We start from the raw sequence: 14,276 nt of genomic DNA on the forward strand, positions 1-14,276 counted from the left end.
TTTCAAAACTTGGTATTTGTAAAGGTTTTAATCTAGCTCCAATAGTTTTGCACTGTCCCTAAACAAGAGAAAAAGCAGCCTGGAAAAATCAGCCCTGCATGGCCCCAAAATAGGGGTGGAGGGATGGCAGAGTGCTATGAAGAGCACAGCATTTGGGGCCAAGAGGCCTGAGTTCAAGCCTCAGAGCCATCATTTGCTAACTGAGGGCCCTTAGAATTACCCTCTCTGATTCTCCATTTTCTCCTAAGATGGGCATAATCTTATCTATCTACTACCTACATAATATTCGCCAGTTACTTCGCATATTGTAGTGAAGGCCAAATGGGACTGCAGGTGTCTAAGCACATTAAAATAGTCACTGCATCAACATTAATCGTCATTAGAGCAAAGAGTGGAAGGAACATCCCATAGCAACCACTAGAAGCTTTACAACAGCATCTTGTCTACTTCCCAGCCTCCAGTCTAACTCAAACATATCCGGGGAGTAGATCCCAGCCCATCTCACTCTAATTCTGGGCTCAAAACTTAGGAAGGTCTTTCTGTTGCTGAAATAAACACCTCTTGGTCACACGAACAATCGTTTAATTCAAGGCAGATTTCTAAAAGTGTTCCCTTTGCTTTACGAACACCACCTGACCAGGCCTGCAAGGGAAGGGGAACCATTTTAAGGAGGCCCCACCATGTAGGGCCGCTTGATCACTGTGCTGTCAATGAGGACATCATCTGCAAGGTCACTGTTTTCCCTCTGGCCGTGGTCGCATGAAGCCCAGTGTGCTGTTCTCATTGTTTGGACACAGCATCACAGGCTATGAGTTGAAAACTGGCTCTCCTTGGACCGTCCTCAAGCACTGCATTTTTTTCAGTGACTCTCACCAGACTCACAGGTGAATTTATCTTCTCTGTGTGTGCCTTTCGACTGGTTCTGTTTCAGGGAACCGCAAGCTCAGTAAGCTCCACTCTTCTACCAAGCTGAACAAACAGCCACGTCTCTGTTCTCTCGGCCAGACCCTGAGGCCTGGAGCCCTGCCTTCGGGATTCCAGAATTCTAGGAAGTTAGAGCTAGACAAGACCTCAGCCTTCATCTAGTCTTGCTCCAACCACTGTACGTATGGGGAAACCGAGGCATGGACTGGGGATGACTCAAGGAGTATAAAATGTTGGGCTTTCTTTTGTCAAGCCCAGCATGTGCCTCCTATAGGCACCAGTGGTCTTTGCAAGTCCTGGCCTGCTGGCCTCGCAGCCACAGAGGGCTCAGACTCTCTCAGGCAGCTCACTTCATAGCTGGAACAATAGCAATGTTCTTCCTAATATTGGGTGAAAATTGGCCTCCCATCTTCCTTTAATGCTCCTGCTTATGCAGTCTCCAAGGACAGATAGATCTGGCCTGCATAGAACAATTGGAAATTAATTCATCCTTAAAGGAAGTGGAGCAGACTGTCCCAGGTCATTCTTGGGGAACCTCTGCCATCAGATTGGAGAGAAGGCCCAGCACTCTGGGTCTACACAGATTCTGAATATAGAGACCTGGATTCATGTTCTGTTGCCTAAGAGCTATTAATACATGATGGTGAGCATGTTACTAACCTGTTTAAGCCTCAGTTTCCTCATCTGTGAAAACAGAGATAATAGGAGTTTCCTATGTTGGGTCATCCTCAGTATGGCTCACTCATGATCCTAAGATGGCTACCTAGAGAAACATGGCTAAAGGAATGGGTCATTCCCTCTTGTCTTGCTGGCACCATACAACTTGGAGAGCTTGTTCAGATATGCTTCCATAGATTTGCTCCATAACCCTGGCAGGTAGACAGGGAGGTTTATTATTTATGGTTTACAGATAAAAGAACCAGGCTGGGAAATTCTAAGTGATTTGTACAAGATCACCTAACTAAAAAGCAGGAGAACTGGGACTTGAATCCAGGCCTCCTGAATCCAGTGTCAGTGCAGACTCGCTCCTTGCCATCAGGCCTGGCTCCTGGGAAGGAACACTTTGAGAAGCCTTAGTGGGGTCTGGTCTTGTGCCTCACCCAGGGCCCGGCCATAGTGGGTGCTTCGGGGACCTTTGTCTTTTCTGCCACAGCCTGAGCCAGAGTGGAAGCTGGACTGTGCAGCGGAGCAGGACCCCAGCAGGTGGCAGGGACAACCCGGCTGTGCCTGCCTTCTCTGTTGGTGGTGGGGACCACATGCTAAGCTACATCTGTAAACATGGCCACAGCCTCTTTCTGATCCCTTGAGCTCTGTGTCTTTGCATACACGTCTCTTGGTTTTCTTTCTCCTTTGGCTTCACTCTCCTCCCCACTCTCCCCATGCCCCTCCTCTGTCCTGGACTTGATCTTCTGTCTCCTGGCCTCCTCGTCTCTCTCAACATCCAGTGTATCTTGGTTTTTACTCTTGTTGACTTCCTCTTTCCCTCTCTCTCCCTCAGTTCCTCCTTTGCATCTTCCTGGGTCGAGCAGACAAGTGAGAGGCTTCTGCTGCGCTCAGGGCGAGAGGCTGCTGAGCTGCCCTTTCGTCCCCTCCTCCTTCCCCACGCATCCCTCTCCCTTGCCCTGGCCCCTCATCACCTTAACTGGCTCCTCCTTGATGCATGGGCTGAGGCGAAGGTACAGGGAGGCAGTTAGAGCAGCTTCCCTGGATACAAAAGCTTCTTTCTACCCCTCGGAGATGAGGTTTCCAGGCAGGTTATTTTTATAGCAGGGCTCAGGCAGGATTCTTCAGAGAAAATAAACAAAGTCATACACACCAGTCCTTCACACCCTTCAGCCCCTTCCCTGGAGAGGGGCCCAGCCTAGCTGTGTCGACGCAGGGATGCCCACCACCCCAGAGGGGCTGTAGGGGCTGCTGCCAGGATATCAAGAGGCCAGGGGTCTGGGATGGGGGAGGGGGCACCAAGAGGGGAGACTGACAAAGGTCCCCTGCAGCCCCAATCAGGCCAGGAGGAGATGGCTGAAACATTGGGGTCCCTGCCTCACCACTGGGGTCAGAGTCTTGGGTCCGGCATCTGTAGGGGAGAATCAGATTCAAATGCAGGCTTAACCCAAATTTTCTAAATGCCTACCAAGTGCCAGGCACTGTGCTTCCAGTTTACAAACACATTTTACTTATTCTTTGTCACTGAATTCAGTAGAAGTCAGTTCTACAAATTGCCATTTAGTATTGGTCTCTATGTGCCTGGCACTCTGTTAGGTGCTAGGGAGACAAGATTAAATGACACGTGGAGGGCCATTCTCAGTCAGCTTTCCAACTGGTGAGGCATTGATTAAATCCCTTACTCTGAAGATTTCAAGGTGGATATTTTTATGCTCATTTTGCAGATGAGAAAAGAGACTCAATGAGGTCAAGTGACTTGTCCAGGGAAGCTTGGACCTTTGATGTCAAAGGCGTAAGGGATCAGGGACTCAAAGATCTCTTGGGACAGGTTTCTTGGGGTAGAAATTTCAGCTAAGAGGGTGTAAAGGGCAAGAAGCCTGAGATGGGTTAGGCGAACAAAGTACAAATCCACGTGCAGTTTTCCTGGGTTCTCGAGCCATTCCAGACCTAGGGTGGGGCACACGTGGTCCCTCATTCTTGAGGGCAGGCAGTCAACAATACCTTGTCTAGCAGATCCCAGAAAGGAAGGCCTTTCATAAGGAGGTTTGCTGCAGTCTTCTCAAAGCTCCTTTATGAGGAAGTCTCAGGTTAAAAAAACTTCATAAATCATGTGCATTCCCCTTCGGGCATGACAAAAATACATGGCCCCTGCGGGTCCCTGCCCAGTGAAGGCAAACAGCTCACTGAAGCAATGCTGGGAGTGCACGCAGGCCTGCCACTGTCCTCCACCTCCCTCAGCCGAGCATGTTCCCCAGCTCAGGGCAGCCCCCATCATCCTTGACAGGACAGGGAATTCCAGATACCAGACAATCATTCTAATGACCCTTCAGGAGTGAGTTTCAGTGTGCTGCCTCAGCCTCCGCAGGCATTCGGCCTTTTTCTTCTTTTACTTTTGAGACGGAGTCTCACTCTGACACCAGGCTGGAGTGCAGTGGTGCAATCTCAGCTCACCGCAGCCTCTGCCTCCCGGGTTCAAGCAATTCTCCTGCCTCAGCCTCCTGAGTAGCTGAGACTACAGGCGCCCGCCACCATGCCCAGCTAATTTTTGTATTTTTAGTAGAGACGGGGTTTCACTCTCTCTACTGTTGCCCAGGATGGTCCTGTTGCCCAGGATGGTCTCCATCTCTTGACCTCGTGATCCGCTTGCCTCAGCTTCCCAAAGTGCTAGGATTAGGCATGAGCCACCACTCCCGGCCTCATTTAGCCTTTTTATGACTAATTCTGGAATGAAGGAATGTGTCTGTTTCAGAAGTTCCAAGTATCAATAGGTAGAGTTCTAGTGAATTCCCAGAATCTGGGGAGCCCCCAAATAACACATTCTAGTGTCTACATTTCCTTAGATTTAAAAGGGAGCTAATAATACGTCTTGGGGTACAAAGAGTTTGCAGACAAGCAGTGCCGAGCCCAGCGCCTAATGCATGACAAGCACTCCAGTCTTCTCCTGTGTGCCAGGCTCAATCTCCACTCATTCATCAGGTGCGCACCGAGTGCCTGTGGTGTGCTGAATGTGTGCTGGGAGCGGGGTTCAGAGTCTCCTGGGGCCCAGTCCCTGTCCTCCAGGAGTTTACACAGAACAGCCTCTGGGACTCCCAGCGTCAGGCAAGACAAGCTGGCGGCCCTCCCCAGCCTGAGTCAGGGGTACCCCCCTCAACTCCCCAGTTACCTTCCCACCACTCTCCAAGGTCTCAGTTTATTGTTTTCTCATTCTACCGCGGGCTGACCTTAGTTGTGGTTTAATGGCCTTTTCCTCCTGCGGCCCCTCTTAACTGACACCTGGAATGCCTTTCTGAGCTGCCTCTCGCCTTTCTGTCTCTGCTAATGAGGTTTCTGACAAAGCCATGTGTCACTGGAAGTCTGCTCATAGAGGGACTGCTGGACTGTAGCCTGGGGCCCCGGGCTCTGTGGGAGGAAGGGGATGTGGCAAAGCAGGAGGGCCAAGGCAACACAACATTTCTTTCAGAAAAGTCTGAGGCCTGGGGCAAGGGAAGGCAGTTTCCCTCTGAGCATGCTCCAGGGTGGCGGCCACAGGCTGACAGCTGGAGAACTCGCCCCAATCCCCAGGCTCTGGAGCTGTCTTTGTAGCCACCTGAGCAAGGGCTGAAGGACTAGGGCCTGGACCTTGTAGGGTGCACCTAGCTTAGTGCCTGGCACAAGGAGACTCTGGGTGTGTGCTAGTGGCTTCTCTCTAGTCTGTCCACATGGGTGGGCTTCAGAGAAGATGGCCTTGAGTGTCCCCAGGCACTGTCTTCTCTGTGCTGGGGAAGGTCTATGTGCATCCCCAGCCAGGCCTGCTTCTGGAGGATTCCATCTCCTAGGCCAAACTTGACGGAGGAAGACAGGCTCCACGAAGAGCCCTGGAGACCAGACCTTCCAGAGAAGAGACAGCTGTGCAATAGGCCAGGAATAAGTGCTCTCCAAGTCTCCACAGGGCTGTTAGATCCAGAAAAGAAACTCAGCTCTCAGGCTCAGGGATCAAGAGATTGTACGTAGGAAACACCTTGTGGTACATCCGTAATCAGCCAGCAGATACCTATCTAGCACCTACTCCCTGGACAATGAGTGCTGAAAGGCTGCTCTCGGCAAGAACTAAACTCTAATGAAGGCACAGCCATGCAGTGTACTTGCTGTTACTGTGAATATGGTACTGTCTTTTCATTCAGTTCTCCCAACAAACCTGGGAGGAGGAAGATGTTGCTGCCATTGCCCCCATGACAGATGAGGTAACTGAGTAACCGAGAGGTTAAGCAATTGGCTTAAGCACACACAGCTGGCAAGCAGTAGTTGTAAGATTAGAACTCAAGCCTGAACTCGAGCATGATGCTGTACTAGCTGTCCCACTTGCAGGGAGGGGGAGGTTTGGGAGCCTGGGGGAAGATGGGGGAGTACGAACAAGTCAGAGGCCAGTGGGCGATTCGTGTCAGCAGAGCAGTCTAAGCAGAGGGGAACCAAAGGGAAGAGCCATGCCGTCCTGGCCCTGAGTACACTGGGCCTGGTGGAGAGGCCAACCAGGGACAGAGACAGGAAAGCTGGATGAGAAGGGCCTTGGGTGCTGGTCTGAGGAGCTGCCCTGGGCCTGTAGACAGTGTTTCAGTAGAACAAGTCTGGCTGAGTGCAGACTGGTGAGGGACAGGCAGAACCATGACCGAGGGAGCCGGGACAAGTCACTAGAGCTCTCTGGATAAGGAGCAGGTCCTCTCTCTGACCAGCCTGGGGCAGGACCGCCCTGTGTAGATCAAAATTGTGTCCATCAGACTGCTGTGTCCAGACAGCTCTAGGTGAGGGCTGAGATCACATGCAGTGTTCCTGGATCGATTTGCCAGATCTGAGGGTCACCTAGACTATGACTGTTTTTATGGTTTCCTTAAGTCAACTTTCTCATTCTCTTTTACTTTACTCAAGTTTATTTGAAATGAAAACTCTGTAACATGGGATTGATATTCTACCTTTTCCTCCAATAGTTATTAAAATAAATACATTTTGCAGGTTTGCTCTCTGCCAAAATACATACACATGTACATTAAAATATAGATACTATATATAACACTATTAGAATGCAAAACTTTCATCCAAGTTCTACCTAAAATCACCCAGGGACCTTTGCACTTAGGAAACATTGCCTTGTGATGTTGCTCTCCAGTTGAAGTGACTTCATTCAAAGATTTCACACTTGGAAAAGGCAAATCAGAAAATCACTCAGAGCCAAGGGAGGGAAGGAGGCCACGCTTGGGCTAGGGGCTGGGGCTTGGGGGCACCCTGGTGGGCTTGAGACCCAGGGGGTGGGGGCAGGCAAGTGAGCTGCCTGGGGCCATGAATGAGGCCTTGTTGAGAGCTGTGGCAGCTCAGCAGTGTGCAGAGACCGTACTGCAAATGTAAAGTTTCCAATAACTTTTATGGGTGGTTTCTTAATAAACATCTGAGCAGCCTGTCTGGACTGACAGCTGTGTTGTCCCAGGCGCCCAGAAATGGAGCTGGGTGAGGGGCTGCTGTCTGCAGTGTTGGCCTCTGCACCCCACCCACAGCCTCCCACGGCACCCCCTCCCCATGTCCCCTTTGTCCTCCTCTGTCTTCCTTTTTACTCTAATGAGAACAGCTTCCATTTGCTATTTGTTGACTGAGTCCGGCACTGCACTAAGCTCTCTCTACATTTTGTCTTAGTGCTTGCAAGCACTTTATAAGGAATATGTGAGTATTGTGCCACTTTTACATATCAGGGAACGTATGAACACATCAGGTTGCTCAGCAATGAAGTGGAAGAGCCTCGATAGCCCTTTGGGCACAGATCTGTGTGCCTCCAAAACCCATGCTCTGAGCACTGATAACCTCTACCTCTCTTCCTCCCCTTGTCAGCATCAGCACTCCCCCTTCCCTTTCCTCATCCGTACTGCATCTCAGAGCCAACTTCAGCTAGTGCCTCTCCCTTCAGAAACACCTCCGGGAAATACCTCCTCCCAGATCACCCCTGCCAGAACCAGCAACACCCATGAGTAGAGCACATGGGTCTGCAGGTCAGTTGACTTGTCTGTGATGGGACTGATTAATCGAATGCTGAGAAACCTTTGTAGCCATTTGAAAGCCATTTGGGTTATTGGCCCTGGCTTCAGATAAACACATTCAGATACCCTTTCTCAGAATTTGGCACATCAAAGTGAAGTCCTAGATGGAAGGGTAAACTTCTCACAAGCACCTTCTAGTGGAGTCCCTTGCTTTGTTTAGTTGACTTTTCACTAAACATATGGGGTGTAAGGATTGATAATATGTTTTGTAAAAAGGGCAGATACTCAATGGCCTTATTGGGCCTATCCGAAGATAGAATGCTATGGGAAAGGAAAACGCCTTAAGAAGAAAGGTTCTTGGGCGAGGTGCGGTGGCTCAGGCCTGTAATCCCAGCACTTTTGGAGGCTGAGGTGGGCAGATCACTTGAGACCAGGAGTTCGAGACCAGCCTGGTCAACATGGTGAAACCCCGTCTCTACCAAAATTACAAAATTTGCCAAGTGTGGTGGCGGGTGACTGTAATCCCAGCTACTCAGGAGGCTGAAGCAAGAGAATCACTTGAACCTGGGAAGTAGAGGTTACAGTGAGCCAAGATCATGCCACTGCACTCCAGCCTGGACGACACGGTGAGATTCTGTCTCAAAAGAAGAAGAAAGAGAAGAAGAAGAAAAAAAAAAGAAGAAGAAGAAGGAGGAGGAGGAGGAGGAGGAGATGGAGAGGGAGAGGGAGGAGGTGGTGGAGGAGGAGGAGGAGAAGGAGATGGAGAGGGAGAGGGAGAGGGAGAGGGAGAGGGAGGAGGAGGAAGAGGAAGAAGGAGGAGGAGGAGGAGGAGAAGGAGAAGGAGGAGGAGAAGGAGGAGGAGGAGGAGGAGGAGGAGGAGGAGGAGGAGGAGAAGGAGAAGGAGAAGGAGAAGAAGAAGAAGAAGAAGAAGAAGAAGAAGAAGAAGAAGAAGAAGAAGAAGAAGAAGAAGTTCTCAGATGTCAGGAGACAGAAATGATGACCTTGAAGTGTAAACACTCAGCCCTTGACTTCAACCCTGTATTTCTTGGGTCTGGAGCCTTTTGTAGGGTTCCATGGGTGTGTAAATATTCTCCAAACTCCTAGCCTGGAAGCAGTCATTTGGTGGCTCTAAGCTGTGAGCAAGAAGTGCTCCAACTATCTGTCCATTAAGATTATTCAGAACTCTGGGTCACCAATGCATCTATGTGTGATGCTGAAGCACTGCCTTCCAGCCTCTCTCCGGTTGTGTTTGTCTGATAATTATGAGATCCGTGAGGACAGAGGCCACAGATCAGGGATGTCCTTCTGATGGAGACAAAGGCAGAGCAGGTGGCAAATTGTGGCCTCGGGTTCCAGGGGGGCGTGTCCACACTTCACACTCTGATTGTGCATCTGGCTTGCAGTGTGGCTGGGCCTCTCGGGTTGGAGCACTCTCATTTGTTCTACCCTAACACAATTAAGAAAGATAAAAAAGAATACTGTAGCCAGGGAATCTCAGCTGCTGTGCCAATCACCAGCCATTCATTGTGTGGGACTGAAGACCTAGCTGGGAGTCAGGCCTAAGAACTGGTTCAGCTCCTCCCCTTGCCTCGTCTGTGAAGGCTGCTCAGAGGAAAGGAACGTGCACCCAGGCTCTCGAAGCCTTCACTGAAGGACAGAGAGTGCTTGTTACAGGCAGTTCCTTCAGGGCTGAAATTCCATTTCAGGTCTCAGCACCTAAAGTCATTTTTCTTTCTTATTTATGTTTCCTGTGGAAAGTCTGAAGAAAAACTGTGGAGCATCTTTTGAGTTTGCATTTGGAAGGGAGAAAATATGCTCCTTCTCTGCTGGGCAAACATTGCAAACATTGGTGCTTTCACAAACCAAACACAAGCTGGTTTTCAAAGCCTCCGTTTGGCGACCCAGGGAACTGGGTGGAGGGGAGGAGAAGGATGCAGCCACCTGGGCTGGGGAGGTTTGCTTTGGGAGCAGAGCTTGGAATTTGTGAATTTTCTACTCCAAGAACATCCAAATAGTGCAACCCCAGCCCCCTCCTGCGCGAGCTTGCTCAGACAATAGGGGCTCTACCTGCCTGGGGTCTGGATGGAGAGCCAGGGCCTTGGATGACCACCTCCTTGCCCCATTGCAGCATGGAGTGAAGTGGGGAGGGGAGGGGTGAAGAGGTGTAGGAGAGACGGTGCAGATGAACCAAGATGGCCTCAGGGATTCTGGTCCCTCTCTCTGGGTGATGCTGAGGATAGAGAGCAGGGGTGAGAGTGAGAAGAACATGGCTCTGCACCCTCAAATTTTCCAGGCTTTCAAACACTGATCAGGCAAGCCACTGGGCAGTTGTTCCTATAAAGCTAAAACTACGAGAATAGCAGATGTATACTATGGTCTGGTTCTTTCAGCGTAGTCTGTAGCAAAGGTTTCCTCCCTCCCTCCCTTTCTTCTTCCTTCCTTCCACTTCTTTCATGACAGAATAATATAAATTCCCAAGCACTCATCACTAGCTTTAATAACTATCAACTAATGGCCAATCTTGTTTAATCCATAACTGCACCTACTTCACCCACTCTTTGTCCTCCAACTGAAATGTTTGAAACAAATTCTAGACATCGTATCCTTTTATCCATAGATAGCTAGATTTTAAAAATATTTGATATTGAACTCTGATGATACAGGGAATCTCCTTCCCCATATCTTAGGGAAAAAATGCCCTTTATAAGTCTACATATACATTTTGCAAATCATTGTAGGGGTTCAGGGAACCTCCGAAGCTCATCCAAAGACCTTAAATTTAAAACCTTGGTATATAGGGTAATCACTAGCTCCCATGGAACACATTCCTTTTGGTAGCCTGGAGCTATTAGCTGTTCCTTTGAAGGAGATTTACTTTCTTGTTTTATTTGCAATAGGTAGGCACTGAGTACATTGCGACCATGCTGGGTTATTGTGGGTAAAGGTGAGAGGAGGCAGGGCACGCAGGGCAGATGATTACATTCCTGCAGGGAGGGCTGGAGAGCCCTTGGAAAGCAGCAAGCAGCCTGCAGGCTGAGGAAGCAGGATCTGAGGAAGCAGGATCTGCCCTCAGGGGCTGCAGGAAGGAGGAACCTTTTCTGAATAAGCTTTTCTGGTGGTTTGTTTATTGGCCAGCGTTAGTTAGGTCTCTGAGTGGTTGTTAATGTGTTTGTTTAGGGTCCATTGTAATGTCTTTGAGATAAAGACCTGCTCAGTTTACAGGCAACTGTCAAGTACTGGGCTTGGAGCCCAGGGAGCCAGTGAGGGAAGCATTTCCAATATGGCGATCAAAGCCACACTTAGGGCCTTCTTAAGCTCCTGAAACAATCTTAGAAGGTACTCCAGGAGAGGGTCAGCAGCAGGCACAGGGTTAGGCTAGAGGGGCCCTTTCAGGCTCGACACATAGCTGTTTGATAAGGAAACTGACTTCTTTGTTCTCTTTTTGTTTTATTTTGAGAGAATGTATAGGAGCAAAGCTGTTTTAGATGCTAGAGGTTATTTGGAGAGAGCCCAGAAGCTTTCTGATCTTAATATCCAACTCTTTTGCTATTTCCCCTACCTCCTCATCCCACCTCGGGGTCAGCAAATCTCCATGTCTGCAGACCCAGGGACTTGTAGTCAAGTTGCATGGAGCCAAAAAAAAAAAAAAAAAAAAAAAGGGGCGGGGGACTGTGGTGCTGGTGCTTGGATACACACGGCAGGGGACACAGAAGTACTGAGATGGGCACAGACAAACTCTGGAATTTATAGTAGAGCGAGGATGGCATTTCAACCAGTTAGGAAAGATAGACTTTTCTTGCTGTCTCCCAGGCTCGAGTGCAGTGGAATGATCTCGGCTCACCACGACCTCTGCCTCCTGGGTTCAAGCAATTCTCATGGCTCAGCCTCCCAAGTAGCTGGGATTACAGGCGCGTGCCTCCATGTTGGGCTAATTTTTGTATTTTTAGTAGAGACGGGATTTCGCCATGTTGGCCAGACTGGTCTCGAACTCCTGACCTCAAGACATCTGCTTGCCTTGGGCTTCCAAAGTGCTGGGATTACACATGTGAGCCACTGCACCCAGCCAAAATAGACTTTTCAATAAATGTCCCAGCACAAATGGACAGACATTTGGGAGAAAAAACAGTAAATTCAGATGTATATCTCATACCTTAAAATGAGATCAATTGTATGTGGATCAAAAATTTAAATGTAAAAATTTAACCCTAAAAGAACTCAAAGGAGCCAGGAGAAAAAAATTAAAATCTATGAATGAAACCAGAAACCATAAAATAAAATAACAATAAATTTGACCATATAAAAATAAAAAGTGTTTGCATCGCAAACAAAAAGAATCATCATAAACAAAGTCGAAAGCCAAAATGAGGCCAGGCACAGTGTCTCATGCCTGTAATCCCAGCACTTTGGGAGGCTGAGGCAGGTGGATCAGTTGAGGTCAGCAGTTCAAGACCAGCCTGGCCAACATGGTTAAACCCCGTTTCTACTAAAAATACAAAAATTAGCCGGTCATGGTGGTGCATGCCTGTAGTCCCAGCTACTCAGGAGACAGAGAGAGGAGATTCGCTTGATCCTGGGAGGTGGAGGTTGCAGTGAGCCGAGATTGTGCCACTGCACTCTAGCCTAGGTAACAAGAGTGAGACTCTGTCTCAAAAAAAAAAAAAAAAAAAAATCGAAATGAAAATCATCAAGAATTACCTGCAACTCTTATTATAGGCAAGAGGTAATGTTGCCTATATAAAGATCTCACGTAAATCAAATAAGAAAGAGAACAACAGTTGAATAGAAAAGCAAGCAAAGCATATGAACCAACAGTTCCCAGAAAATGAAACAAAACCAATACAAAAAAAAGAAAGAAAGAGAAAGAAAGAAAGAAAGAAAAGAAAGAAAGAAAATACAAATTAAAACCACACTGAGGTAGCATTTTTCATTTTTCAGATTGGCAAAGACCAAAAGAACTGATTACCATACAAGGAGTGGCTATGGTGGTGAGATTTTTCCTCTGTAAACCATGGCAGTGGTAGCTGGCAAAGGTTTGGTGAAATAGGCATTGGCGTACATTGTTGATGGGAATGGCACATGCAGTGTTAAAGGGAATTTAACAATATCTGTAAAATTTTTTTGATATACTTCAATTTTGACCCAGCAATTCTGCCTCTAGGAAATTATCCAACACATAAATGTGCATGTGCAAAATGACATATACACAAATATTTACTGCAGCATTATCTCAGCAAAAGGCTAGAGATAACCCGAATGTCCATCAGAAGGGGACTGGTTAAATAAATTATGGTATATCCGTACAATGGAATATTAAGCAATCTTAAAATAATGAGGACTTCAAAAACATGTGGGTGTGGAATCTTTCCAGGACACAGAAAGTGAAAAAGTCCTGTGTAGACCAGTGTGTGGAGTACCATTTGTGTCAGGAGAAGAGAGGGGTGATTTTTATCATTTGAGATGGGAGTGAGGGATGATTTTTAAACACAGTTGCTTGCATATGCTTGGAATCTCTCCGGAAGGAGACCTGAGAACTAGTAATATTGGTCCCCTATGGGGAGGGGAATTAGTGGAAGCGGAGGAGACTTTACCTTTTGTACATTTGGAATTTTATTTATTTATTTTATTTGTTGAGACAGGGTCTCACTCTGTTACCCAGGTTGGAGTGCAGGGGTGTGATCACAGCTTGCTGCAGCCTCAATCTCCCGGGCTCAAGTGATCCTCCCACCTCAGCCTCCCAAGTAACTGGGACTACAGATGTGTGTCACCACACTCGGCTAATTTTAAAATTTTTTCTGTAGAGATGGGGTCTGCACTATGCTACCTAGGCTTGACTCGAACTCCCGGCCTCAAGCGACCCTCCTGCCTCAGCCTCCCAAAGTGCTGAGATTACAGGCATGAGCCACTGTGTCTGGCCAACTACTGGAGTTTTGAATTGTGTGAATGTATGTCTATTTTAAAAATAATATTAAAATTATGATTTTCTTGTTTTAAAAAGAGAAGAGTAAAGGAAAGACTATGACACAATAAAGGAAGAGGAGACAGGCCAAATGTCCATTCCTTTCTTTGCAGCAGACGCAAAGTGGACCCTGCTTAGTTCTTGGTGGCAGCTGAGCCTCGCTTCACTCACTTCCCACCTTTCTCCCTCTTTGTGGGATTCTTAACAGCCACACTCACAGAGATTTTTAAGGAGTGTGTTTCCTGCAAAATCTCAATACCAAATGATGATTTCCATAAGTTTCCATAAGTTGGTAAGTTCCAAGCCTTTTCTCCAAAGGAGCATGGTCATCCCCATAGATACAGGACATGAATGACAACAGCGCTGATGTTGGGCAGGGAACATGTACTTGCTCTGAGAAAACTGTGTGGGAATCACATGACTCTGCAGTAGAGAACCCTGGAGAAAAAGGGGGCCAAAAAAGATAAGAAAAGAGAGAACAAGAAAGACAGAGAGAGAACAAAAAGAAGCAACCGAAAGTCCATCAATAGGCAACTTGTACATCCATATAGAAGACCATGTCATGCAGCCATTACAAAGAAAAAGGAGCAGGATCCTTGGTGCCCAGTTGTTGAAGATTGTTCACCCTCTGTGTACCTGGGGCTGTGTTCTATGCCCTGAGCACCAGGTGAGTGGGAGAAACACAAGTGTAGTGAAGCCTGATCAGAGACACAAAACTCTTTGGAAGGATGTCAGCTGGA

The 14,276-nt window shown here is 47.9% G+C and overlaps 1 long non-coding RNA gene across 1 annotated transcript; it reads left to right on the top strand.

Annotated features, from left to right (window-relative positions):
* Positions 1–7,049: 7,049 nt before the first annotated feature.
* On the top strand, positions 7,050–12,924 carry LOC104654841. Its single transcript, XR_746901.2, has 2 exons — positions 7,050–7,592; positions 12,516–12,924. It is a non-coding gene; the product is annotated as an uncharacterized LOC104654841 (long non-coding RNA).
* Positions 12,925–14,276: the final 1,352 nt, after the last annotated feature.

Source organism: Rhinopithecus roxellana, chromosome 10 (assembly GCF_007565055.1).
Source record: "Rhinopithecus roxellana isolate Shanxi Qingling chromosome 10, ASM756505v1, whole genome shotgun sequence".
NCBI lineage: Eukaryota > Metazoa > Chordata > Mammalia > Primates > Cercopithecidae > Rhinopithecus > Rhinopithecus roxellana.